Below are 26,114 nucleotides of genomic sequence, written 5' to 3'. Positions count from 1 at the left end.
TGACAAAATCCGCAATCACTTTACTGACAGATAGCGGTTCAACAGCATACGCACGTCCGACCGGCAGCTCAGGTCCAGATTCTCCATGGCGCCGGCTCTGTTTCGATTTCGACTCTCCAATATCATTCTTTTCGTTCATCGCGAACGGTAAGTTTTTCAGATTGGTATAAAACTGTGGCAGCTTACAAAGCAACGCAACTGACGCAACTGAGCAAAATATCTTAGTACTAAATAACAAATTACTGCTCAAATAATGAGAAAGATTGTCGGCGACAAAAAGCCGATTAATAGGCTATCAGTCGATAAGCGTGGGCTACAAAAAGCCGATTAATAGGCTATCGGTCGGTAAGCGTGGGCGATAAATAAATAAATATCGGTCGGTAAAGTGTTAATATATGTAATGAATAATGATGTTAAATATATAAATAGGTGAATAATTAGTGCTACAGATGCAGTCTCGCTAGATATCGTAGTTCACTGGTATACTGAATAATTGACTAATTCAAATACTTTGATGACTCCTATAAAGTAGAAGAAACGAACGATATTAGTACTAACCTGCATAGCTACTGTCGTTAACATGTCTTAAACGTTGAGAGAGACGACAAAGAGAAACTATTGAAATCGAGATCAACAGAAAAGACAATATATTAAATTTTCAAATTGCTCGAATGTAATAGGCGAGAAATACGATGTATCAAGTTTTAGTGGTACTTCGTAGCCTTTAACGGATATAATTTAAGGAAGGATGATGCAGCGTACACTTTTTTTCATCGAGGTAGTAGCAGTACATAATAGCAGTTGCAGTCGTTAACATTGTACTACGTGGTGTTGACGGAACAAAACAGCGTAAGTTGTAACGTTTTCTTCAACAGATACGTATAGAAAATGCGCTATCGATAAAATCTCTTTCATGAAATGTCAGTGTATAGAATCATTAACGTAGTACCAGGCTTACAGACCAGTGGAATACCATTAACGGCCGGTAACAGAAGTTGAAAGTCGACGTAGTACTACGTGCAAACACCTTTCATACATCTTATCTTGCGACACAAGGATCGTGCAGAGTCACTTAATGCACCGATCAAACCTCATTAACTCGACGATACCTGTGCTTGCAATGAAAATCACAGAATTCTATTACAACGAAATATTTTCTATTTATCCTTTCCGTTATCACAATTCACTGGCAACTGTTTCCTAGCAACTCGAGAAGTCCTTTTAAGACTCGACTCGAACCATTTGTCGCAGTACAACGTCCACAGACTTAACTAAGAACTCAAGGGTTAGCCGTTCGATTTGACACGTTCCATAAATCTCGATAGGGTAGGCTGGAGAGCACTAAAGAACGAACGGGCCAGGCCAAGCTTCCCGGAGGGTGATAGATCCGAAAATCGAGCGGTAAGCGTGCAAAACCATTCGACGTTTGTTCGTGGAGAGGCAGCCGGGACCAGAGTCCACGATCCACGCACACCGCCCTCTAACAACACGTATACGTGCATACACGGCATCGTTATAATGATTAGTTGGGCCGTGTCACGCCAGAATTCGAATATTAGTCGGGCCGCATCTTCTACGCCTAGACACTCCCCGATACATTTTATTAATTGTTGCGCATCTGGTTTCATCTATAGGTCGCGGTAACGCTACATTGCGATTCATTGCTCAAGGATTTTTCTGTGGAACGTGAAACTTATGGTGGGGGGGGGGGGGGGGGGAGTTCGATCGATATGCGACGCATATGAGTTGCGTGGAATGGAAAATGATTTAAAACACGGAGAATCGGAAAATGAGAAACTGTGTAAAGTTAATGTGGAAAATTTGGAAATTTCAGCATTTGAAGATTAAGCGTTATGATATTTTTAGATTTGAATAATTGAAGATTCGTATATTTGGAAGTTTTGACGTCTGAAAATTTGGCAACTTGATTATTTCACAATTTTTAATTGAAATATTTGAAGAGGTAGGCATTTAAATTTGAATATTTGAAGATTAAGTGAACAAATATTTTTAGGTATGTATAATTGAAGATTCGTATCTTTGGATGTCTGAAAATTTGGAAACTTGAGTATTTCAAAATTTTTAATTGAAATATTTGAAGAGGTGGGCATTTAAATTTGAATATTTGAAGATTAAGTGAACAAATATTTTTAGATTTGAATAATTGAAGATTCGTATACTTGGCTGTCTGAAAATTTGGCAACTTGAGTATTTCAAAATTTTTAATTGAAATATTTGAAAAGGTGGGCATTTAAATTTAAATATTTGAAGATTAAGTGAACAAATATTTTTAGATTTGAATAATTGAAGATTCGTATCTTTTGATGTCTGAAAATTTGGAAACTTGAGTATTTGACAATTTTTAATTTAAATATTTGAAAAGGTGGGCATTTAAATTTGAATATTTGAAGATTAAGTGAACAAATATTTTTAGATTTGAATAATTGAAGATTCGTATATTTGGATGTCTGAAAATTTGGCAACTTGAGTATTTCAAAATTTTTAATTTAAATATTTGAAAAGATGGGCATTTAAATTTGAATATTTGAAGATTAAGTGAACAAATATTTTTAGATTTGAATAATTGAAGATTCGTATCTTTGGATGTCTGAAAATTTGGAAACTTGAGTATTTGACAATTTTTAATTTAAATATTTGAAGAGGTAGGCATTTAAATTTGAATATTTGAAGATTAAGTGAACAAATATTTTTAGATTTGAATAATTGAAGGTTCGTATCTTTGGATGTCTGAAAATTTGGAAACTTGAGTATTTGACAATTTTTAATTTAAATATTTGAAAAGGTGGGCAATTAAATTTGAATATTTGAAGATTAAGTGAACAAATATTTTTAGATTTGAATAATTGAAGGTTCGTATCTTTGGATGTCTGAAAATTTGGAAACTTGAGTATTTGACAATTTTTAATTTAAATATTTGAAAAGGTGGGCAATTAAATTTGAATATTTGAAGATCAAGTGAACAAATATTTTTAGATTTGAATAATTGAAGATTCGTATCTTTGGATGTCTGAAAATTTGGAAACTTGAGTATTTGACAATTTTTAATTTAAATATTTGAAAAGGTGGGCATTTAAATTTGAATATTTGAAGATTAAGTGAACAAATATTTTTAGATTTGAATAATTGAAGATTCGTATACTTGGCTGTCTGAAAATTTGGCAACTTGAGTATTTCAAAATTTTTAATTGAAATATTTGAAAAGGTGGGCATTTAAATTTGAATATTTGAAGATTAAGTGAACAAATATTTTTAGATTTGAATAATTGAAGATTCGTATACTTGGCTGTCTGAAAATTTGGAAACTTGAGTATTTGACAATTTTTAATTGAAATATTATACCTTTAAATATCAAACCTCCAGAAAAGTTTCGTTCCTACAGCCTAAAATTATTGGAAAGCACAAACTGCGATGCAAATTGAGGTTAGGTTGGAGTTAGCTTAGAATAGAATATAAAAGAAAACTATCTTTGAGCGTCGCCATAAATTTTGCAAAAGAAATTATTTTCCTTCTTACATAACGATATCTGGTTACAACATATGTAAATAACCAGTTAAGAAACGCATAGGTATCGGAATTAAAAAATTGCAGAAAATCAAGAGAAAGAAGGGAAAAGCATGAGGTAGATAACAAAAGCGGTTGGTAGGTGAGTTTCTAATAAAGGAAAGGAAGAGGAGGGCGTACGAGGGGATTCCCCTGCGCATGTAAACAGGGCACACTGTATAACGGCCCTATAAAATGACTAATGATGTAAGGTGGGTGTAAAGTGAAGCGGCTATTGATTCGTAGACGCGTAAATGACACGTCTATCGGCTACCGAGGCCACCAGTCATGCTGAGGTTTTAACTCTTAGCACGGTGAACCCCCGAATCTCACTCAGCAACCTATAGAGATGATGATAAACGGTCGACGCCACCGGGAGGCTGCGGTTTACAATTACCCGGCAATATTTTTTCCACGGACCGCATTAAGAATGCTGACGGTCCGTTGATTTCGCTGTCGCAAGAAACTGCACGGACCCGTTCTATCCGCACTGCGAAACACTACGCTGTGATTCTGCAGAAAGAAACGATTTCTCCGTGGATAATGAGATCGCTACGATTTTTTTTATTAAAAACGGAGCCCTAGAAATTTTGATTAAAAACGAAGATCATTCAAGGGAAGTTGAAATTAGCGAAATTTCAATTATTCCCAAGATAAATCTTGATTAATTTGAAATGAAAATTGAATTAGACGGCATTTAAATCGTGGGACAAATTGAGAAGTAACGATGGTTCATTTAGATTAAGTTGAAATTAGTGAGTTATCGGGGGACGATAAAGAAGATTGTTTCTATTATTGGCTAAACGATGGTTTCGATAAAAGAAAAGAAGATACGATAGAACGCGAAAGAACGGAAAAGATGTTTACTTCTGGTCTGACGTGGAATCCAATCAACGTCTCCATTGCGACTTGACCTTACGAAAATTGGGTCGAGGATCCACGGGGATGATTAATGCTCGCGCTGATTAGTCTCGGGTCTTCGAGACGAACGAGTCTTCCACCATTAGCCGTCCTATGATCTTTGTCCATCGGTCGGGTAACATTAGATTGTTCATAAGACAGGCATAAAATCATTTTAGCTGGTACCTTTCCACCGACACCTTCGATTCCACGGAACTGATTGACATTTATTAATTATTCCTGCCAGCCCGTACAATTTTTCTTCGTCCAACATCGAACCAATACACACTTTATATTTCATATTCTTGTCCTCTTCTTTTTTTACCAAATACTCGATAGACCGAAAATTTTATTCAGGAAATTTATTTTTATATTTGAATCACTTTCGAGTACTTTTTAAATTAATACGTTTTTTTTATTTTACGTATACTATGGCGTCATTGAATATCGTAAAAAAAGTACACGATACTTAGTTCGCGTACGATCGCTTGTTGCACGTAGCTTTCGCCGTTTATCAGTTAGGGCGCGCGAGGTTTGTTTATGTATGTTAACATGGCGTCGGCCTGTCTCTCCCATGAGCTCGGTTGATTTATAGGCGGAGCATCTGACAGTAGATACCACCCCCAAACTCGACACAACAGCTGTTTCGTTCTGCGGCACAACGTGAAGGTAATCTTGTCAAACACCATCTACGTTATTCAGTTCTCACTAAACTTCGCGTACAATGAGTTAGGAACTTTGATTTCTCAGTCATTTTTCCTACTTCACCAACAGTAAATCAATTCGTCAAATATTCTATTTTACCAACTTCTAGTGAGAAAGTTCTACTTTATCCACAGAAATACAGATATCCTGTGTTGGTAAGAAGATTGCTTCTTTATCAACAGTTAGTAAGCATATACCTTTCCGTGGTAAAACATAGAAATAACATAGTTTCCGTCACAGAATAAAACAACTTTTACCTTCAAACATTAACTAATAGAAATTATGAAGTTTAAAACGATAATTGTTACACCAGATGGGCTTGTTTCACTATTGGAAGCTTGTAATACTTAATTGTTTCAAAAATTGATAAACTTTCTTTATTGCTAAATTCCGTTACTATACCGATCATTTTGTCATCAACGAATGTCCCTAATTAATACTTACATAGTTATATGTCAGATTATATAAGGAATATCCATCATCTCGATAATTGTAAAAAGTTGTCACCAACTAAAAACATTCTCCACTCAACGAAGCGGATCTCAAACGAGGAAATAAAACAAGTATCTAAATTTCACTTGTAGTCAATTAAAGTACAAGTTACACGAACTGACCTCAAATTCTTCTTTTTTTTTTCTTCTTCTTCTTCTTTTCGTTTCAAGCTCGAAATCAAGGCGCCATTGTGCCATTGTGCCATTCTCCTCGCGTTAACGCCTGAACCCTGAACGCGTTTTCATTAAATGGAATTTCTTAATAGAAACTTTAGCCAGGATTGGCAGCATCTGCGAGAGAGTGACGTCGGATCCGACCTTAGTGGGATTGAACAGGGGAACCGACGATCCCGTGTGTTGACGCCCGAAATGCTGTCCGATCGATCTTCGTCAGACTTGATTTCGCAGCGGTACAATCATCCAACAAATAGAATTGTACGTTACCCTAGCCGTTCCCCGAAAAACTTCACAACTGCCGTTCCTTGTCAACAGCCCCTTTCCCGACTTACACCTAAATCCTTCGTCTTCTCTCACCCCTATCCACTCGTAACCCTTAAAAATTCTCTCAACTTCCTTCACCCTGAACAAACTATAATTTTTGTCGTCTTTATCTCTCAACGCTACAATTACCACTGTTGAAACTAACCTGTAGAAATCATATGAACGAAATGAAAAGTGGTAGGTGTAATGCAATGAAAAAGATAAGATGTTACACGTATATCTGTTTTACAAAGGAATCATTCAAATCCTCGCGAATACTACATCCATTAGAATGCAGAAAATTTCAATGGATTGTAAATTATGCGATAAACTTATATGAAAAATTACGAATTTATTCATTTGTCGTTGGTTTGGTACTTGCAGTTTTTAGGTTGGCAACTAAGTGATTGCGGATTTTGTCATTAGGTAGTATTGCCAACCCAATAGTTAAACGTAGCAAAGATTTTGAAAGAAAATGAAGCTGTGCGAAATGAATACAAAATTAGGGAAAATAATTTCACCAATGTTTACTTTTATTCTCCTTTTATAGCAAACTTGCCCAAGTTTAATCGCAATGGAGAAGTAGAGAAGAAATGAATAACTATATGTTAGATCAATGAGATAAATTTATAGGTTATACGTTTAATAAAAATGTGTTCGTGAAACGTATGGTAAACGTAATGTCCGAGAAAATTCCAACGCCAGTGAAGGAATAACGAGCAAGAGTTTTCGTTGCAGGCGCAACGTGCTGGTCGTAGCCACGCGTTTTATCGCCTGGCGATCAACCGACACGCGTAAGTGGCATGATTGATTCTCATTGTCGGACAGCAGTCGTTACCATATTTACTAACGACCGCGTTTGTCTTAATTAAAACATTACCGTACCAACCCTCGAGCAAAGAAACGCTACTGGCGTGCCGGTAGCTCGCGACCTTCCATCTTTTTTCCTCACGTGGTAGCCATTTTGGTCTTCGCTTGTTAACAAGATAAAAAAAGCAGCAGATAAGAATCTAAATAAAACGGTGTTGTAAAATAAGTGTTTGATAGAAACAGCATGCTACGAAGAAAATTTCAATATTTAAACGTTTATACGATAGCGAATTTGCGAATTTGAAACATTAATTACAGCAGAAACTCGGTTATCGAAACGTCAATTGACGAGGAAATTGAGTCTCTTGACTTTGAGAGACTGAAAAATAGGAATAGCAAGAGAAAATCTTTTTTTCATTTTTATCCCAAAGATTTTGTCCAACAAAGTCATTCGGTTAGCTGGACAATTCGATTACTCCGACAGTACGTGTTATGATTAATTTTGATAAGATAGTTTCCATTCTATGGAAATCGTACGAAATTTATGCGACTAAAAATTTGTTATGGAGAAAGTTTTTTAACGAATCGTTTAAACTATATTTATTTCTTCATAAAAGTGGAAGGAATCTAGTTTCGCTTATTAATTTAAAATAAAATAGAAATAAAAATTAAGAATTTTCTTAATGAAAATAAAATACAAATTTTTAAATAAAAATTAAGAATTCTCTTTGTGTGTAATTTTCCACAAACATTGCTCTCTGGCTGTCTTGTCAGAAAATTTCAATTAAATCTTTTGATCTTCCACTCCGAACAAGAATTTCTCCATCTCGCTTTCCAGAAGAAGGAAAAGCTTCGTGGTAGAATATCGGAGAAAAGCAAAAAAAAAAAAAAAAGAAAGGAAAAGAGGGAACGAACGGATAGACGTACAGAGTGGTAAAGGCAAAAGGAAGCAGTGGCAGCGCGAAGAATGTCATAGCTAGTTGTTTCTGACCGAGGGGGGAGGCTGACACCTTCGTGATGGATGATCGTCGACCGTCCGCTAAAGCTGCCGTTGCTGCTGCTGACGCGGCCGCCGTCGGAATGGCTGTTGCTGCTATTGCTTCTGTTGCTGTAAGTACGAAACACATGGCCACGGAACTCTTCGGTCGCCAATGCCGCGCTATTTCATCGTTATTTCTCGCTACGCTAAATAGGTCAACTAGATCTAACCTATAATGTGAACATTGTTGCTGATTATCCGATTATTCTTGCTTTTGTTATTATTAAAAGTAGTAAACATTGGTCTGAGTATTAAAATACATGACATTCGCGTGGCGATTGTTATTTAACTTTTGACAAATTATCTCGCTACGCTAAATAGGTTAACTAGGTCTAACCTATAATGTGAACATTGTTGCTGATTATCCGATTATTCTTGCTTTTGTTATTATTAAAAGTAGTAAACATTGGTCTGAGTATTAAAATACATGACATTCGCGTGGCTGATTGTTATTTAGCTTTTGACAAATTAACCTTAGTTATCTTTGGAAAATTAATTCGCTCGAACGTTCTTTCCAGTTTTATAAAGAAATAAATGTAGTTCAAACGATTGCTTAAGAAACTTTGTCCATAGAGAACTGTTTATACGAAAACGAAATTTTCCACTGGGAATTTTATTTCAATTTTTCTAATTTTTAGGCGTATGATATATCTTGAAACAATTTCCAGGATGCAATGCTGGTTTCACAAAAAAAGATGAGACTGAAAGAATGTCGACAGGGACTCGATAAGGGAGTGTAAAGGGTTAAATAATATCTGCAGTCGCTGGTCCGTGAGAAACCTGGTGGAAAATAGTTGAAATTCCAGAGAAAACAATTGAAACGAAGGTAATATTTCTATCGCAACAGACGCTACACAAGAAAATCTCCAGCCTCTGAGAAGTCGTCTTATATCTTGGAAAGCACCCCGGTTTCCTCCACAATTTCTCCATTATGGAGGATGGCTTTGGTACACCATCAGCTTGGTAACTTAATCCCGGAGAAGTTAGAAGAAAGATGACAGTACGATGGAGCTGAAGAGGAGAGAAATTGGCCCGAGGGTCTCCCGCTGAGAAACAAATTTTTCCGCGAGCAAGTAGGTGCAAAGTACAGTAAGCTCGGCAGCATTCAGCGGACCCGGGGATGTAGAGGCGGTAGCACTCGATGCTGTGCCGCTGGGAGCGTGCTAATGGCTACTGACACACAGTTTTGATGGATCGGCCACGGCTCTTCCTCCTATCCCGCACTCCGCCGCAACGAAATATGCGAGTCTAGCGATACGCCGACGTTTCACGATGAGAGGAAATGCACTGACAAACAGGAAGACGAGCTGGAAATGTTATTGCGTTTCGTACGAACCGCAATCCTGCTGATGATCAATATCTGGGTCAGCTAACGAAAAACATTCGTTGAGATACTATTTTCATGAAATCCTTTGCGTTACACTGTGTTTCTTCAGTTACATTTTTGGTGAAAGTTGTAGTCCAAGTAAGAGAACCACCAATATCCTGTGTGACAGACGTTGATATCGTTTCACAAACTGTACAACGCTTGTTACGCTTACATTTTGTACACAAATTTTCCTGAGAAACACATTGAGAATATATATATGTGAATTGAAATGTATGAATAGGTTAGGAGAAATATAAATGAACAAATATTATACAAAGTACATTATCGCTAAGTGATTTTCTTCATTCCAACGATTGGTCACATTGCAATGACAATAGAACTGCATTTATCTGAACTGATCGAAACAGTATATTTGTATACCTGGAGTTCACATGTAAAATATAGCATTGGCTATGGTTGGCAGCTAAGTGATTGTGGATTCTGTCAATAGATGGTCTTAGCACAGTCTTTTGTTTTGTAAACGTGTTCAAAGCACCTAACCTATATTGTTTTCTTGATGTTTGGACTGCCACCTTTAATTTAGCAAAAAAATTGTATCGATTAGTTGTTTGGTTTCGTTTTTATCCCAATTTAAATATGCAAGAACAAGACGAGCATTTCAGACATATTTTATTGTATTATTTCCGAAAAGGTAAGAACGCATCGCAAGCACACAACGAGTTACGTGCCGTATATGGGAATGAAGCGTTGAAAGCGTTGGTTTGCCAAATTATCAGATATTCAGATTCAGATCGTCATAGCGCCACGCGTGAGATTGCAGTGAAGCTCAATGTATCGCGTACATGCATTAAAAAAAAAATTAAAACAGCTTGGCTATGTCAAGAAACTCGATTTATGGTTCCCTCATCAGCTTAAGGATATTCATTTGACGCAACGCATTAGCATCGGCGACTCGCTTCTGAAACGCAACGAAATTGATCCGTTTCTGAAACGTCTGATTACTGGCGACCAAAAGTGGATTGTTTATGACAACGTTAATCGGAAAAGATCGTGGCTGATGCAAGATGAACCAGCCCAGATGACACCAAAAGTTGAGATTCACGAAAAAAAGGTTATACTGTTAGTTTGATGGGGTTATAAAGGAATTCTGTACTTTGAACTTTTATCAAGAAACCAAACGATTAATTGAAACGTGTACGTTCAACGACTCGTCAAACTGAGCGACGCAGTTCGAGAAAAGCGGCCGGAATTGGCAAATCGTAAGGGTGTTGTTTTCCATCATGATAATGCAACGTCTCACACGTCTTTGGTCACTCGCCAAAAATTATTGGAACCAGATTGGTATGTGTTGTCATATCCACATAATTCAGTTGTTTGCTGGCAAAAATCAAAAGTTTTATGGACATGGAATTACGACACTGCCTGAAAGATGGCAAAAGATGATCGACAAAAACGGACAATACCTAATTGAATAAAGTTATATTTTTAAGCAGAAATTTGTAATTTTCCTTCTTATTTAAAATACGCAATCACTTAGTTGCCAACCATATATGCTAGACACGTTCACATAAGTAGATTCAGTCAGTAGAAATCCATGTAATCAGATACTAACTAAAATTCCCTAGGTATAAATAGACTGCAGATAAACGAACTGTACATTATCATGAATAAACGTTTTATGGATCATTAGTCTTCTCGGAAATATCATTACGTTGCTAGAAAAACACCTGACGAGACAAGCATAGCAGATCACTTTTCTCAAACAAATTACTGAAAGAACGTCAATGGCCAACAAGTAGGTCCAGCGTATCAACGATCGTTTATAGTTTCCAACGAACGACACGAGCATCGGGACTGGCTATCGTGAGCTAGTGATGCATAAAAATAATAAGAAGAGAAGGAGCGTGACGATTTCTCGACGAGAAGAAGAAGGAGCGAAGCGACGGGTCTCGGAACCGCGATACGTAGATACGCGAGGAAACGGATAGATACTAATTGGGCAAAGGAAACGAGACGAAAGTACTCGAGAGGAACAGAGAGGGGGCGAGAAAAAGAAAATGAAAGAGGAGGAGACAGCGACGGCGGCAGACGCGACGGCGACACGGGCATCCGCTCGCGTTGTTCGCGGTGACGCATCTGTCCCCAAGGATACACCCCTGGTCCCGAGGCCTACAGACGTCCAACGTTCAGAAATTCCCATTGACAACCTGTTCACCTCCGCTCGACGACGTGTTCACCGCCACAAAGTATTCCATAGAACTGCCACGACACCGATACCTTCAGTCGAGGACTTCCTGGGACCATCTTCGGTGCTCACTTTGCCTTCGAGGTTAGAAAACGAGAGCAACAACTGTAGGACCTTGGTACGGTATACGAGAATAGGATAAAGATTTCTGAGAATCCTGCCGAGGCTTTTCTTGGCTTCTGTGCGATGCGTTAAATTCTGTAGAATTCTATCGAAGGCATCGATGCAGAAACACGTTTCTAATTTGGACAGTTTTACGTGGACTTGTCTACTAGTTGATTTGGCGAGAGCATGTGCGGTTGTGTTAGACTTTGAAGTATTTAAAAGAAAGTCATTAGAAGTTTGTTTGATTCCAAATACGAAAGTTTTATAGTGTTTGCTGAAGTTTCAGTTACATTATATTTATCGAGACTAATTTTAAGAAAAGAATCAGATGAACAATACCAATTTTTCTTTTTTTTTATTTTTTGCTGATATACAGAGTGGGTTACAAAGTATTATCAAATTGATATATAAACTTTTGTGTATAAATTTAAAACACGAAATCCAGGCTCCTGGTATACGATTTTAGTAAAATATTCCTCTTTTACGTTACTCGTCCCATTAAATTAGGTGTTTAGTAAGTCTCATACATATCAATTTGTCGATATTTACAATTTAAGGACTAAAATTAATTTTCAAACATTGTAATACTATCAGCACCGTGTTCTTCGCTTATTCTTCTTTCGTATCGTACTTTTAATACTTAGCCAACCGAGCAGGGAAACCTCCACTCTGTGAAGAACATCCTGACCGAACGAGATCTCCCTTTTTCACTTTAGCAACGCGTTTTCTTTTTCCTTGTTGTTATTATTAGTTATTGTTTACCTGAAATTGTTGCCAATTAATTGCGTCACCTTTTCTGCTTTCATAAATTACAGTATATAACAAAATACACCAATTTAGTGGTGTTAAAATTAATGAAAAAATTAAACTGTCAGTTATGACTAAATAAGGTTATAATCGAACGATACCATGCTGTAAGAAAATATTAAAATGCATTATGAATTTTTAATTTCACGTTCAAGTCGTGTTATTTATCTTCAGTCATCTTTAATTTTTTCTAATTTTATCTGTATTTTTTTATACTTTTAATTTGATGTTTTGCATGTATCTTACATTTTTCCAACATCCTCGTACAATCATGCATCCTCATGGAGTTCATACGAAAACTACATAACTTGAATTTACCATGACCAACATCTATACCGTGAATTTTTTTTCCTTTGCCCATTTTTACTCTCACAACACGTACAAATATTCCTAGCAAACTTTGGTCCCAAAGCATCAAACCACTGCAAGACGGTTGCATGTTTCGAGAGATTAAACGCGTGACTAGGAATACGAATCCTTAGGGACGTGACAAGAGGTCGCACAAAGTGTAGGATCATGTAGGTACGTCCGGCCGCATCTCTCCAGAGAGTTCCCGTGTACCTGGCCTAACATGCCCACAGACTGAAGAATTTTCGACAGGACTACAGCATTAAGAATCCGTATCTCAAAACCGTAGCTTTTTTAGCTACGAAACTTGCCTTCTGTCTTCCTCAAACTTTTCTGCGTAGATAATATAACATTTTTAACTCGTAACTAATATAGTAATGATTTTATCATATAGACAGATATGTATAGCAATTAACGAAAGGTGACATTGTGAGTTTCACATACACTGGTAGTCGTCAAATTATAATTATATTGATTGACAATAAAATATCTTATGAATAATATTTTCCAAATTAATTGTGAAAATAAAAATTCCTAGGTCTGCATAGATTTTACCTTATCAATTGTGGGTGAATTTGAAAAAATTATGAAATCCGAATAATTAGACTGTGAATAAGCAGAGATTTTCTGCATCCACTAAATACCATAATGAATACTATACATATATTAGATATTTAATATACCATTTCATATTGTTTACATTTTTTGCATTTTTGCGGTTTTATATTGGGTTGGCAACTAAGTGATTGTCAATGCCACCTAATGACAAAATTCGTAATCACTTAGTTGCCAACCCAATAACACGGTCTTAACAGTGAATTCTCCTTTCATAATTGTTGTGACAAATGAAATTGTTTCAATAATTGTTGTGAAAAAAGTGATATTGATTTTGTCATTAGGTGGTAGTGACAAAATTCGCAATAATTAATTATTTGCCAATCCAATATTTCCCACAGACGCATAAACATCCTGTTGATAATGTTGAATAAAAAATGACAGAAGCAATGAGCATCGTGTTGTTCGATAATAATTATCTAGATTTTCTATTAAACGAATTTCAAGCGATTCACGATCGATATTAGGACAAAGTAATTCGACCAACTTGGACGCTGATAAGATTCGAGGAACGCCAGGCACGCTAGAAAGCGAGTGTGTCGCGATCGTGACGATGACGGTGGAGAATCACCAGGTTAGAGCTTCGAAACCGGATCATTATCTTCCACTGATGGCATGCTCACTTTCTCATGCATCCTCGAGTGGGATTAATTAACATCTCAGATAAACATCTGAAAGAGAAACCGAGGTCAGTTCGAGCTGTCTTTCGATTTTCGAAACGTCTATTTCCAATATGATTCTCGTTCTATGCGTCAAATACACGCGTGATCGCCGCACATTGCGAAAATAAACTCTCGATATCGTGGAATCGTATCGTTGCTCGATCGATTATCCAATTCCACTCGATGTCGAAAACAACATACGATAGAATAATGTTCGAACAATACTCGCTGATCGAAATTTATCAGAATTCTGTCTATATCTATTCTTTGTGCTCGAGGAACAATGAAGTGGCGATAATGGACACCGATTATAGAGATTCCAAATTCATTGATAAAGGAATACTGGGGCAAAGATGATAAAGAATAGTTATAAGGTACCTGGCACCCCATATTCCATACAAATTTCATACGATTAATTCTATAATACTTTTCTATACGTTGTTTCAGATATAGTATGCTCTTAAAATTCATCGTACTTACGATATAACACGTCATGAAATTCCAAATTTAAAATATTCCTTCGGAAATGTCAGGTTTAAACACAACCCTCTCCAATATCCGTACGATTAAAGATAACAAGTATATGTCGGTTAAAAAATATTTAGAAATATATGAATGGATTAATGTCTTCCAAGAAGACGATATTATACTCAGGGCCGGAGCAAAGCAGGTACAGCGCGTTCGCCGGAACCCGGCCCTGCGTTTTGAGAGGCCCCGCGGTCTACGAAAATTACCCAATTAAAAAACATTGATTTTGATTAACTTTTTACAGAATGACGATACCTTTAACAGATGCAAGACATTTTTGCAGTAGCGATGAAAATCATGAAAATTCAGTGTCGTCATATCCTGGAAACTACTTTAGATAAAAAAAAATCCAGGCGCTTTCAGAGAAGTGTACTTTTTAGAGAAATTAAGCTACATCAATAGTTTTTTGCAAAAAGCATACATGATTGCAGATTTTCTACTTTCATTGAATTTTTTCCCCCTTGAAAGCGAATTATGCATGCGAAAAAATATTACTTGGATTTGTTTAAAAATGCTGCTTATAAAAAGTATATAATCTGTAGCATCATTTGTAAGTAAATAATTCCTCGTTGTAAAATTCAAGTGTAAAATTTGAATGTGTATTCAGGCCCCTCAAAAGGTCACGCCGGCCCTGATTATACCAACTTTCAAAATTCTAATTTTCATATATAGTATTTTTCCAATTTTTCCAATGAACTTAAATGCGCTTATTCTAGTTTCACACTTCTTTCAAACTCCAATTTCCAAATTCAGAATCTGTGAAATATTCAACTTCCAGCAACTTGGATTAATTCATCCTGAATCAAGCCAGATATACCTATCATTCTTTGAAAAGAATGATCGCAAGATAATTCTATTATACTGTGCGATTGCCGTGGAAAATGGATTGCCATTGTTTGAAGCCTAACATGAATACAACAATATGATTCATATCATATTCGATGCAGACAAACAAAGGTTAACAACATGCTTCTGGAAAACATCAGATTTGGCATACAACAAGCTCGCACCAATGTCAGGTAAGCGCCATCAAACCAATTCCAAGTTGTCATTCAAATTTTCATTGTAGATCTTTGTAAGCATCAACGCATATCACGTCAGCCTGCGCTCCAAAGAAAGAATCAAAAACAAACAATGAGAAGACGGCTGTGATTCGATTCTTATAGCAGCGTGTATCATTGGCATATACAGTTGGACCGAGTTCAGGTATCTTCGCGTTATCTCGGATGCGGGTCTAGGCTGGGTATATCGGTGGAACGCGTCCCGGTATCGGCGATCCCGTTGCCGACTGCGCTGGCTAGTTAGAAGAAAGGGATCCGTGAAAAGGAAGAACGGACTGAATGACACGGTCACCGAAAATGACAGGTACACGACTTGGAAGAGCCGTGGACGTGGGACCGATATCGCAACCGCATCTGACACAAACCTTGGTCAGCCAACTCCGTCTCGTCTTCTTTCTCCGTCCTTTTCTTCTTCCTCTCGTTCTCTCTCGTGTCTGCCTGCCAATATGCCTACCTGTCAACACACGCTGCATTCAATTAACTCGGGGACCAGTTTCACGCCTGTGTAATGACGCGGAAATCAAACTTTGCCCACCCCCGTGCCCCTCACCGACCCTCAAGACGGACGCGATCCTGTAGGACGCCAGGGAACGACGACCTCGATCTCGTGAGCAGCTCTCGTTCTGACAGCCACGGGAACATCCTTGAATCGGGCCCGGTGCGTATCTAGCGGTTGAAAGGAAGAGAATTTGAGGAAAAGAGAGTTGGAAAGTAAGAGAATCTGAGAGGAATTAGGATGTTTGTGTTACATACAGTATATGTACAGTATAGCGTGGATTTAGTTTTAGGAACTATTTGTTTTCAGATTATTTGAAGAACAGAGAGGATTTAGTCGGAGGAAAACCCAATTTACATTGTGAAATTTCTAGCAAAAGAAGTTTAGGATTATTTGAAGAAGGAAAGAAGATTATTTGGAAAAAAAACTAATCACCACATGTGATAAGTATGTTGCAAATATTCTTGCAAAAACTCCTATTTTTGTGAATTCATGACACCTACAAGGAAATTGTTTTATCCGCTAGATATTGTACCTACGTAACGAGTTTTGTACTGTGGATATTCTACATACGTTTGTATACTACGTACATTCTGTACATTCTTGCACCTTCAAATTTGCCTTAAATGCAGAACAATCGGCAGTCTGGTGATGGATCTGTAAACCAAGGTCACTGTAAGGTTACCAAAATTGTTTCGTCGTTGGTCTTGGCGTTTGTACATAAGAATTTCATATGATTAATAAACTTAATAGAATGAGGCAGTGACAAGGCTGAAATAGAAAAGTAAACAACTCGAGGAAGTCTAATCTTGCAATCTATGCGGCAACCGCGAGCAACACGAAATCAGCAGATCAGCGACGATTACAAGAGGATAGAGATAGCGTTATCTCTTATCTACAAGCAGTCCGGGATCTCAGCATCCGCTATCTATCGATGGAATTAAGAAAGCTTAACCTGGCTAGATTAAATTAAAATCGGACTTTATCAGGGCCACTGCGCATTTCCTCTTATCTCGACGATGACCGATAATGCGTTTACACCTTATGAGAATCCGCGATCTCTAATAGGACATTGGTATCTTAGACCGATAGATCGATAGATCGATAAGCTTGTTGCTTTTATTTAGAAACTTTTTCATTTTTACATTCCCTGTATATTGTTTCATAATTTGGCAAACTGTTCTGGGTATATTAAGTATATTTGTGTAATTATAATTAGGTATATTATATATTGTATATTTAATTATTAGACTATTGTATTAAGTCGTTCGAAAAGCTTCTTTCGTTTTTTAACTTTAATTTAATTTTATATTATTTTATCGAATTACGTATGATCCATTTTGCTCTATCAAAGATTTAGGTTTCAGATTAGGTTTCATGTTTGTATAAAGACGCGTCGTTGTAAAAGACGTGTCTGTAAAGGAAACACACTTTTCGCACAACCTAATATTATAATTATTGAACCGTGCGCGTTTCTGCACTTACAGAAAATTTAAGTACGTACATAATACACAAAATATAGAAAAACATGTTAAATATTCAAAAGTATTCGTTACGATACTTGGTAGATGAGACAAATCTCTGCTTATATTCCATTTTTTGAAATCATGTTGAAAAATTTCCATAAAACACGGCAATAAGTTCAATTAAGCACATTTGAAGAAAGAAAATGAATTTCTATAAAATATGTTGTATAAAATAGTTTCTAATAATTTCTATAAGAGTTAAAAGATTTACCATCTTTTGTATACTTTGGAATATTTAAAAAATAAATTATGATCATCGTCAACACATCTTTAAAATAAACATGATAGAAAGAAAAAAGACATTGACACGAAAAATAGATTAAAATGTAAGTACAAACAACGGTACTGAAAATTGAACAGGAAGAGCGAGTTGCTGTGTTCGAGGCTTGTTTACGGGCGAATGAAAATTACACGACGGTACCAGCCACCCCTTGGTTCGACGCGTCCATTCATTAACACTTCATATCCCGTTGCGACGTGCTGGTAACGAGCCTGTCATAATTACCGCGCTAACTTTATTACTGCGGATACACGCTCTCCTTGCCCGGGCTATGATACTCGTGCGTCATAGGGCAAATCGAGCGCGCACCCTTCGTTCCACAAGGAAACACGAGCCCCCCGCGGCTCTGAATTTAGAACTCTCAACATATTAAGCGCTGTTTGTGTTTCCTATAAAAGTTCAGACATATACCACTTTTTGTGTACTTTGGAACATTTAAAAAATAAATCATAACCATATCTTGATGATAGCTTTAACACCAGAACTATCACACCAGTCAAATTGACTGGTTTTATAATTTTATTTTAAAATTCCTACTTCCTGTTATATTTTTTCCGCAATAATGTAATGACTTTCGCGTAACTAAAAGAATAATATAATGAATTTTATACTGTTTTTTATATATATTCAAACTGAAAATAATTTTGTACCAAGGCTATCTATATCAATACCAGTCGATATAATTGGTTCTTGTCAAAGTGTAAGAGGGTGCTGCAATCTGTTTATCGACCCCCAATTAACCAGTTTCCTCGTTTTGTACAACCTGCCACACGTTTTTACCATTTTTACTGCGTATCATTCGATATGACGATATCAATTATCAGGAAAATTCCGGATCGATCGCTAGATCGCTAGATGCTAAGACTAGCAATACCACAGCAGTCGAAATGACTGGTTCTACAATTTTATAAACGTGTCGACCCTCGTTTAGGGATGATGGTCCCGGATGGATTAATAATACGAAAAATATACTACATAACATGAAATTCCTTCTGTAAGAAAGTAATAAATCAATAAATATAAAAATATTCTATTATTAGCTTATTATTGCTTGATTTGTCAAACATGCTAATTTTCTCCACGATACTTGTTTTGTTGCATGGATTCGTTTTACACATGTTTTACATCCTGTACATACAAATACAGAGAAAAAGTAAATTATCTGAAATTAGATGATCAGAAATTTCAATTCCCCGTGATACTTTCAAAGCACACGATCATTCTAAATAGATCGAGTGACATTTCCAACCTAACCCCATCGATTGTACATAGAAAAACGCACACTGGCGCACAAACGTATCCAGCAGCCATCAAAGTCGACACGCGAGAGCGTAACCCGCGCGAAGTCAGCTTTTGCCTGGAAAAAACTGCTTAAGCTGCTATCTTCGATCTGAAAAAGGGCAATTTACGAAACCAAAAGCATTGGACCGCGTAGAAATTTTAATCCGATCGGAATCGTGCCAGCTCGAACATTCGCCACCGTTTGCACGCACCATTCCGCCCACCGATGGCTAATTACATTTATTCAATATTTACGATGATACGATCTAGCGCGTAGTTCGAGCCTGCGAGTGAGTCAGGTCAAATGAAAGGGCAGATCGAGCCCAGTGCACAGTCATTCTACGATCGAAGCTTTCCTTAATGCCGACATGTCCATTTCGCCTTTCCTTTCTACGTCTGGCAACACTGCTTTATTACATTTCCCTATTTAATCATTTTTAGGACTTTTTATTACAGGACTTTTATAGACTTTCTGGTATTAATTTATAAGAGATAACAAAGCGAACAATAAACAAAAATGAGTTATTTTATAGGTTTTCCTCGTTTCTGCCTCAGTTACTTCTTTTGGAATTTTTCCTTTTAGAATTAGCAAAGAGATATTGAATTTTTCATGTTACATACAAAAGATTGCTATGGTGAGATCCACATTGCAGAGAATTATAGGAACAGCGAAAATTAACCAATAATTCAATATGTTGTAATACGGTCCATGTTGTATCATTTACAGTAGCAATGGCTAATTCAGAATTAAAAATTAAATGTGTTTATGGTTCTTAATTATTCTAAATTTATCTATGCTACTCTATCTATACTACTATAATACTATATACTACTATGTACTAATCTATATTAATCTACACTACTCTATACAATTAAGAACCATAAAAAACATTTAATTTTTAATTGCGAATTAGCCATTGCTACTGTAAATAATACAACATAGATCGTTCCAACATATTGAATTATTAATCAATTTTCGCTGTTTGTGTAATTTAGATGTCCATCCTAAATTTATCTACTTAGAAAGTGAAAGGTTAAAGTTCCATTGAAAATGCGCCCTTCTGTTTCATTCTCTTCCCTGAAAATTTTTATTCGACCAGATATTAACTAAATCCCATTTTGCCATTTTTCAATACCAAATACCCGAGTACAAGAGTAACACTGAATAATCAAAACGAATTAGATGCACTTAGCATCTGATTTTCAGCAAGAATCTTGGAAACTCAGTGTCGCGTTCCCAACAAGACCTTTCATTTCGAGCGTGACGCCTTTAGAGTCGATCCTCTTGTCAGTCAAACATCCAGTCACAACAATTCAGCGGGTGGTTGCCGATGGACAGACAGCTGTCTATTCAGACACGAAAAACGTTGCCATTCTGCGAGAAGTTTATCTTCATAAAAGCGAGATAACTGGTTATTATTCGGTCGATCGTCTCTATTCTAACCAGCACGAAGGCAAAAGTCCGGTAGCCACGTGAAATAAAAGGAGGAAAGCTTAGCTCTGGATGGGCGGAATTTTGACGAGAAGATAGTTCCCTCGAGGAACAAAAATCTCGCGCCTCTTCCTACTCCGCCTGGATTCTCCAACGAACAAATTTCCAGCTGAACCCATTTCTCCTTTCGTATTTTACACGCGAATTTCGTCAAAGCGACTATCAACGTTGTTTGTGGATTATTGGACAACATTTCTGAATCTGGAAGATTCAAATTGCGAATAAAATACAAATTATTTTGATTTTTGATGATTGAATAGTGCCACGTTAAGAGGGAACTTTTGTGCCTTGTGTTTTGGTGGAATTCTTATCAGTTGTTAGATAACAGATTTATTTAGTGATGTTAACAAAAGGGAGGTTCTAAGCATCGAGGAGAATAAATTTCAATTATTTAATTCTGAAGTTTCAAAATAGACAGAATATAATAATATTATATAATAATATAATAATAATAAGAGCAGATATATAATTCATAGTTTATTGATAATTGAAGCTTAAAACTTCCAATAAAATTTTTTCAAGGTTAGGTATCATTCGTAAACCTTGTGCCACTATTTTCATTGAACTAAATTAAAATTTCAATATACTTTTCAATAATATCACCTTTAAAAGTACGATAATAAGTGCGATAATAAACGTACCAATAACAGAACAAGACGTCCTTGTCAAAGTCCATTATTTTTCTCGAATCATTCGGTGCAAATTCGCATCGATCGTCGCATCTAAAGGACACTTTAGACGAAATACGATTCTCCACTTAGAACATTATCCTTTCTGTTCAGTTCTAGCACCATTTCGGTACTCAGCCTCTTCAACAAAATTCTCATTTTGAGTGCGTAAATCGGCAAACGTAACGGTTATCTCAAATCATCGCACTTTTCGAATTCATCGTACAACTTTTTCTATTGTCCAAATCTATAACATCTTCCTTTGACGTTTGAACGTGATGCAGATGTCGTTTTCCCGAAACGATCTCGAAAACTGTCATCGGAGCACAACTCGGCACGGAAATCGAAAATTCAACGCACAAATATCGGATTGCACGAGACACGGGGTGAAATCACGGGGTGCGAATGCCATCGGTCGATCGATCTTCCAGCTCGAATTTTCCATAATTCTGGCCATTTTCGGAATGGCGGCGGCTTTTTGTATGCCGCTCGCACGAAATCGTAGCAGGGACATGGGAAAGCCCGCACAATGGAGTCATCGATCATTCGGTATGAGAGTTGCTCGATTGCTGGTCTAACCGTGCGGCCTCTCGTCGGCCCACGAATGCGAGCGTAATCGAGTGTATTTACTGAATGTTTCGTCGAGTGCACGCGAATCCACGCGTTTCGTGCGCTTCTCTTCCGTTTGTTTCTATTGTTCCACGAAATACCGAACAATAAGAGAAATCGCGAGTGCGAACATTTTTATCTGATTGTGGTTGCTTGTGTATTATTTTTCATATAAACTGAAAGTTTTAATTGCATACGATTTTGTTAATTGATGTGGGATTCGATTTTCTCCATATATTTCACCGCCTCGTACAACACGTCTTAACACACAGAATACACTCGGTCAATTAACACGTGGTCGACTTCTAAGACAAAAGAGCGTCGTTAGAGGTCCTACCAACTTAGCTTGCAGTAACAAGCGATCATACCAACCTAACATTTCTCAACAGATTTGTTGTTTAATCTGCACAAAAATTAAATTGTCTGTGATAGGTTTAGGTGTCTTTCTTGTACAGGCTGCTCCATATTATTTTTAATTGTTATATATTATGGTTTAATTTTTAATTATGAATTAGGCCATTGTTACTGTAAATGGTACAACATGGATCGTTTAAACATATTGAAATTAATTTTAGTTGGTCGTATAATTTCCAAACAAAATGGACATTTTTTAAAAATGTTACGAATATTTAATAATCACAGTGTGAAATTGTTAGGTTAGGTGTAGGTTAACATTTGAAAATTAAGAAGATGGTCGGTCTTTATCGATATTCGACTAAGGAACTGATTACGTACGAAAAACAATCGATCATTTTCATAACCTCGAATCGAACAGACACAAAGTTATTCCAAACGAATATTCGAAACTTATTTCCCATTTTAAGATATGTTTTATAGCAAATAAATTTATAGTACAGTAAATAAAGTATCATGCAAGAGGACTTTCGTAGATTTTGTAAGAATATGTAATGAAAAAAAAAACAGGTCTCTTATTGTCTTCCTTACAAATATCTTCTTCCTCGTGAAATTCTGTTATCTAAACCATTTCCAATTGCAGGCAAATTCCACACAGTAAAAAATGCAGACTTCGAATCAGCAGATTTGGCGCATCCTGCGAAAGTTCGGCACAGACCAAGTTCAGCATAGTAAGGGGAAGACGAAGCGAGGGAAGAGGACAAGATGTTGTTGGTCGCAGATAAAAGGGAACTGCAGCAAGGCGACTGCGGCTTAGCATGACAATGCAGGTGCCTCATCCCACGTCAAAACGCAGCGTGGCGCCACGACGAGATAGGTACCAGACCGATCGACTGGTTTGTAATTGTTTAAGAGGATTAGCCAGAGTAAAGTTTACGCGTGTCCAGGCCGCAGAGGGAGAATAAAGAAGCCCAGTTGCTGATATTTATCCGAACATTAGACTCGGCTAAACTCGAATTTACCAGCCTGATCCCGGAAAATAACATTAAAAGTGACTGGAATCGTTTGAACGTCGAATCACACGCCTCATCAACCAACAGTCGCCTCTTTCAGACGAATTCTTGTGGTTCGTCGCTTTGCAGATATCTGAAGAATTTCTATATCGATTCTAACTTCTGAACAGGTTAGCTGTTTTCTTTCCTTTTTTTTCTTTTTGGAGATCATAGTGTACCGGTTTGATTTTAGTAAGAATTCTTTAGGTAATTAGGAAGCAAGATTCAAGTTCGAGAAGCAGCTTGGTTTAATTTCAGTAACAGCCGCTTAAATTACGAAGGGCAAAGTTGCAGAGTCGAATCTCGACGCAAGATTAGCAATCGCTGCCAAGATATTTGCAGAGTTTTATTATGAGAAGCCATTTTCTTATGAAAATTTGTTTAAATCAATTTTATGCTATAATATACTTTAATTTCTAAAAAATGAAACTCTAACCTCGAAATAACAAACTCTGTGTAGCCTAACCTTAACAATTTACAAAAACGCGACGTAAGAGATAACGCAAACACACAAACATACGTAAACCCAAAGTGAAAGATACCAAAAAGGACAGCGACAGCTAACATACTGGACCCAATTCGCAGGCAACATTATCATCAAACCCGAATTAACGAATATCGACGTACGAGGAGAGCGAGAGGACCGATGCACGAGGGCGTTCAGGTGAAAAAGATCGGCCGACAGTGAGAATCAGAACTATGAGACGTGAGGGAAGTTCGATCAAGATGAAGATTTCCTGATCTGATGCACGGCACAGAACGGATGTCGCGGGTGGCCGCAGGTGGCGCCCTCGATATAAGCTCTTCTGACTGAACCGCTGATACAGGACCGCTCTCCTAAAACTTTCACGGCGGAATGTGTCATCCTGTCACTGAACCCACATGGGGTAAGAGACGTCCCATGGGCCCGTCAACCGCGTCCCTCCAACTCCTATACCTTTCTCCGTCTTTTTCTCTCGCTTCCTCCGAATCTACTTCATCCAAGTTAAACGCTGTTTCGTACACTGTTATTACGTAACTGTGTGGGAACTTCATTGACAACGATATCTGCTATTTGTAGCTATTAATCCACTGAAATGCACAGTCGTCTAGCAGGCAAGTCGTCTAACATGCAAGGAATGTTCAAGATATAAGTGTAGAACCGAATCTTAGCACTTTGACTGCCACTTGGGTCATATGTGACCCACCACGGTTTCTCCTGTGACGCCACTGTGGTCATTGGTGACCGGAGCGCTTTAACTTCTTACAATTGTAAAAATTGTATGAAAATTCACAGTTAGGGCACTGTGAATATAACCGATAAATAGAAGATACTTTGAAATAAAAAGTGTCCATTGAACAATTAAACATTTTTATTAGAACATCAATAAAAAAAGATGAGGACAAATGTTGCATCTAACGGTGCACTGTGTTTGCATTCATATCTTTAAGGGGAAATCTACGAATAATATTATAAACACACCATAGAAAATAATCGTAACTGCTGTTTTATAATCATATAATTGAGGTTAGAAGTGTGAACATACCTTACTGTTACATATAGAATGAGCAAATACTGTTTACTAATATCTCTACACGTTCAACAATATATTCTGCACGTTTTGCTTGCGACGAAATAACGAAAGCGAATGGTTTGTTGAAATAAACGAAGCCTTGTTATAATATGTTGCTATCAACTGTTAGCAAGGCGCCACGGTGATCCCCCGTGACCACCAATAAGATAAACGGTCTATTGGGGAAGAATGTTGTCTTACATCATCAATTTATTATTATTTTGCCATTATATGCTTTGAATAATAAAAATATACCCGTGGTATCCTCAGCAAAACATGTGATTTCGGCGTGGCAGTCAAAGTGTTAAAAGAAAGTCTGTTCTAAAATGAAAATTTATAAAATTTTTGAACATATCAGAGAATTCTATGTAGCATTTTCCATATACGTAGACGAGAAAGAAAGCTGAATTTGTGATGGGAATATTTAGACATTTGATATGGAACAATTAGTATAACAATGAGTTAAGGGTTGAAACACAAGAAAATGCGAAGCAGAGTGCAAAGTTATTTTGTAATAAACATTCGTCAAATCTGTGAATACACATACATTCATATACACAAAGAGAAAACGTAAATGCGTTGTAGGATGACTAGGATGATTTCGCGCGAAGAAATTAGTGGCCCACTGGATTGAGGTCACTCGCTTAAAATAAATTCATATTTGAACAGTATCTTTGTTTTGGTAAGAATTCCCTCAACAACAAAGCGATTGAAAAGTTGCGCCTACGCAAAGATTAATTAATTAAATAGACGTTGCAAAACGTAGAGAATACTAACCCGATTCCGCTTGGAAATCGGAGCAAGCTCGGTGGAACCCGGTTAGGATGGTTCTCCGTGTAGCTTTCACGACGTAGATCTAGCGGTTCCTAATTAACCCATCAGGAAGTCAGGCGTTAATGAAAGCGCAGGAGACAGTGTGCCCTGTCAGGGACAGGTGAGACACGCGTGTGTACACAGAAGAGCGACCAGTCGCGTTAAAGCAAAAAAAAAAGGCGCAAAGGGGCGGGGGGGGGGGGGGGGGGGAGAGAAACGAAAAGAACTCGCAGAAGAAGGGAAAAAAGAAGGAGCGATGCTGGGTCGGAGCGTGGAAGGGAACACCGACTAGGAGGCGAGACC

At 37.2% G+C, this 26,114-nt stretch overlaps 4 long non-coding RNA genes across 7 annotated transcripts; 3 read left to right on the top strand and 1 right to left on the bottom strand.

The window, feature by feature from the left end:
• The first annotated feature begins 6,604 nt into the window (after window positions 1-6,604).
• LOC126875362 (uncharacterized) lies at window positions 6,605-12,085 on the top strand. 2 transcript variants are annotated; one of them, XR_007693370.1, is made up of 4 exons: window positions 6,605-6,931; window positions 7,786-8,057; window positions 8,655-9,922; window positions 9,971-12,085. It is a non-coding gene; the product is annotated as an uncharacterized LOC126875362 (long non-coding RNA). The 2 variants fall into 2 exon arrangements; XR_007693369.1 differs by having other exon boundaries at window positions 8,655-12,085.
• Window positions 12,008-13,132, bottom strand: LOC126875384 (uncharacterized). Its single transcript, XR_007693397.1, has 2 exons — window positions 12,720-13,132; window positions 12,008-12,428 (listed from the first exon to the last, which is right to left on the bottom strand). It is a non-coding gene; the product is annotated as an uncharacterized LOC126875384 (long non-coding RNA).
• Window positions 13,133-13,622: 490 nt separating this feature from the next.
• LOC126875361 (uncharacterized) lies at window positions 13,623-18,471 on the top strand. Of its 2 annotated transcripts, none has more exons than XR_007693367.1 (5): window positions 13,623-14,472; window positions 14,546-14,768; window positions 14,871-15,176; window positions 15,405-16,345; window positions 16,493-18,471. It is a non-coding gene; the product is annotated as an uncharacterized LOC126875361 (long non-coding RNA). The 2 variants fall into 2 exon arrangements; XR_007693368.1 differs by having other exon boundaries at window positions 15,405-16,398.
• Window positions 18,472-23,029: 4,558 nt separating this feature from the next.
• On the top strand, window positions 23,030-25,681 carry LOC126875373 (uncharacterized). 2 transcript variants are annotated; one of them, XR_007693385.1, is made up of 3 exons: window positions 23,030-23,270; window positions 23,341-23,576; window positions 24,031-25,681. It is a non-coding gene; the product is annotated as an uncharacterized LOC126875373 (long non-coding RNA). The 2 variants fall into 2 exon arrangements; XR_007693384.1 differs by having other exon boundaries at window positions 23,653-25,681.
• Window positions 25,682-26,114: the final 433 nt, after the last annotated feature.

This window comes from Bombus huntii, chromosome 18 (assembly GCF_024542735.1).
Source record: "Bombus huntii isolate Logan2020A chromosome 18, iyBomHunt1.1, whole genome shotgun sequence".
Taxonomy (NCBI): Eukaryota; Metazoa; Arthropoda; class Insecta; order Hymenoptera; family Apidae; genus Bombus; species Bombus huntii.
The sequence above is the reverse complement of the archived record's forward strand: the minus strand, read 5'-3'. Positions and strand labels throughout refer to the sequence as shown.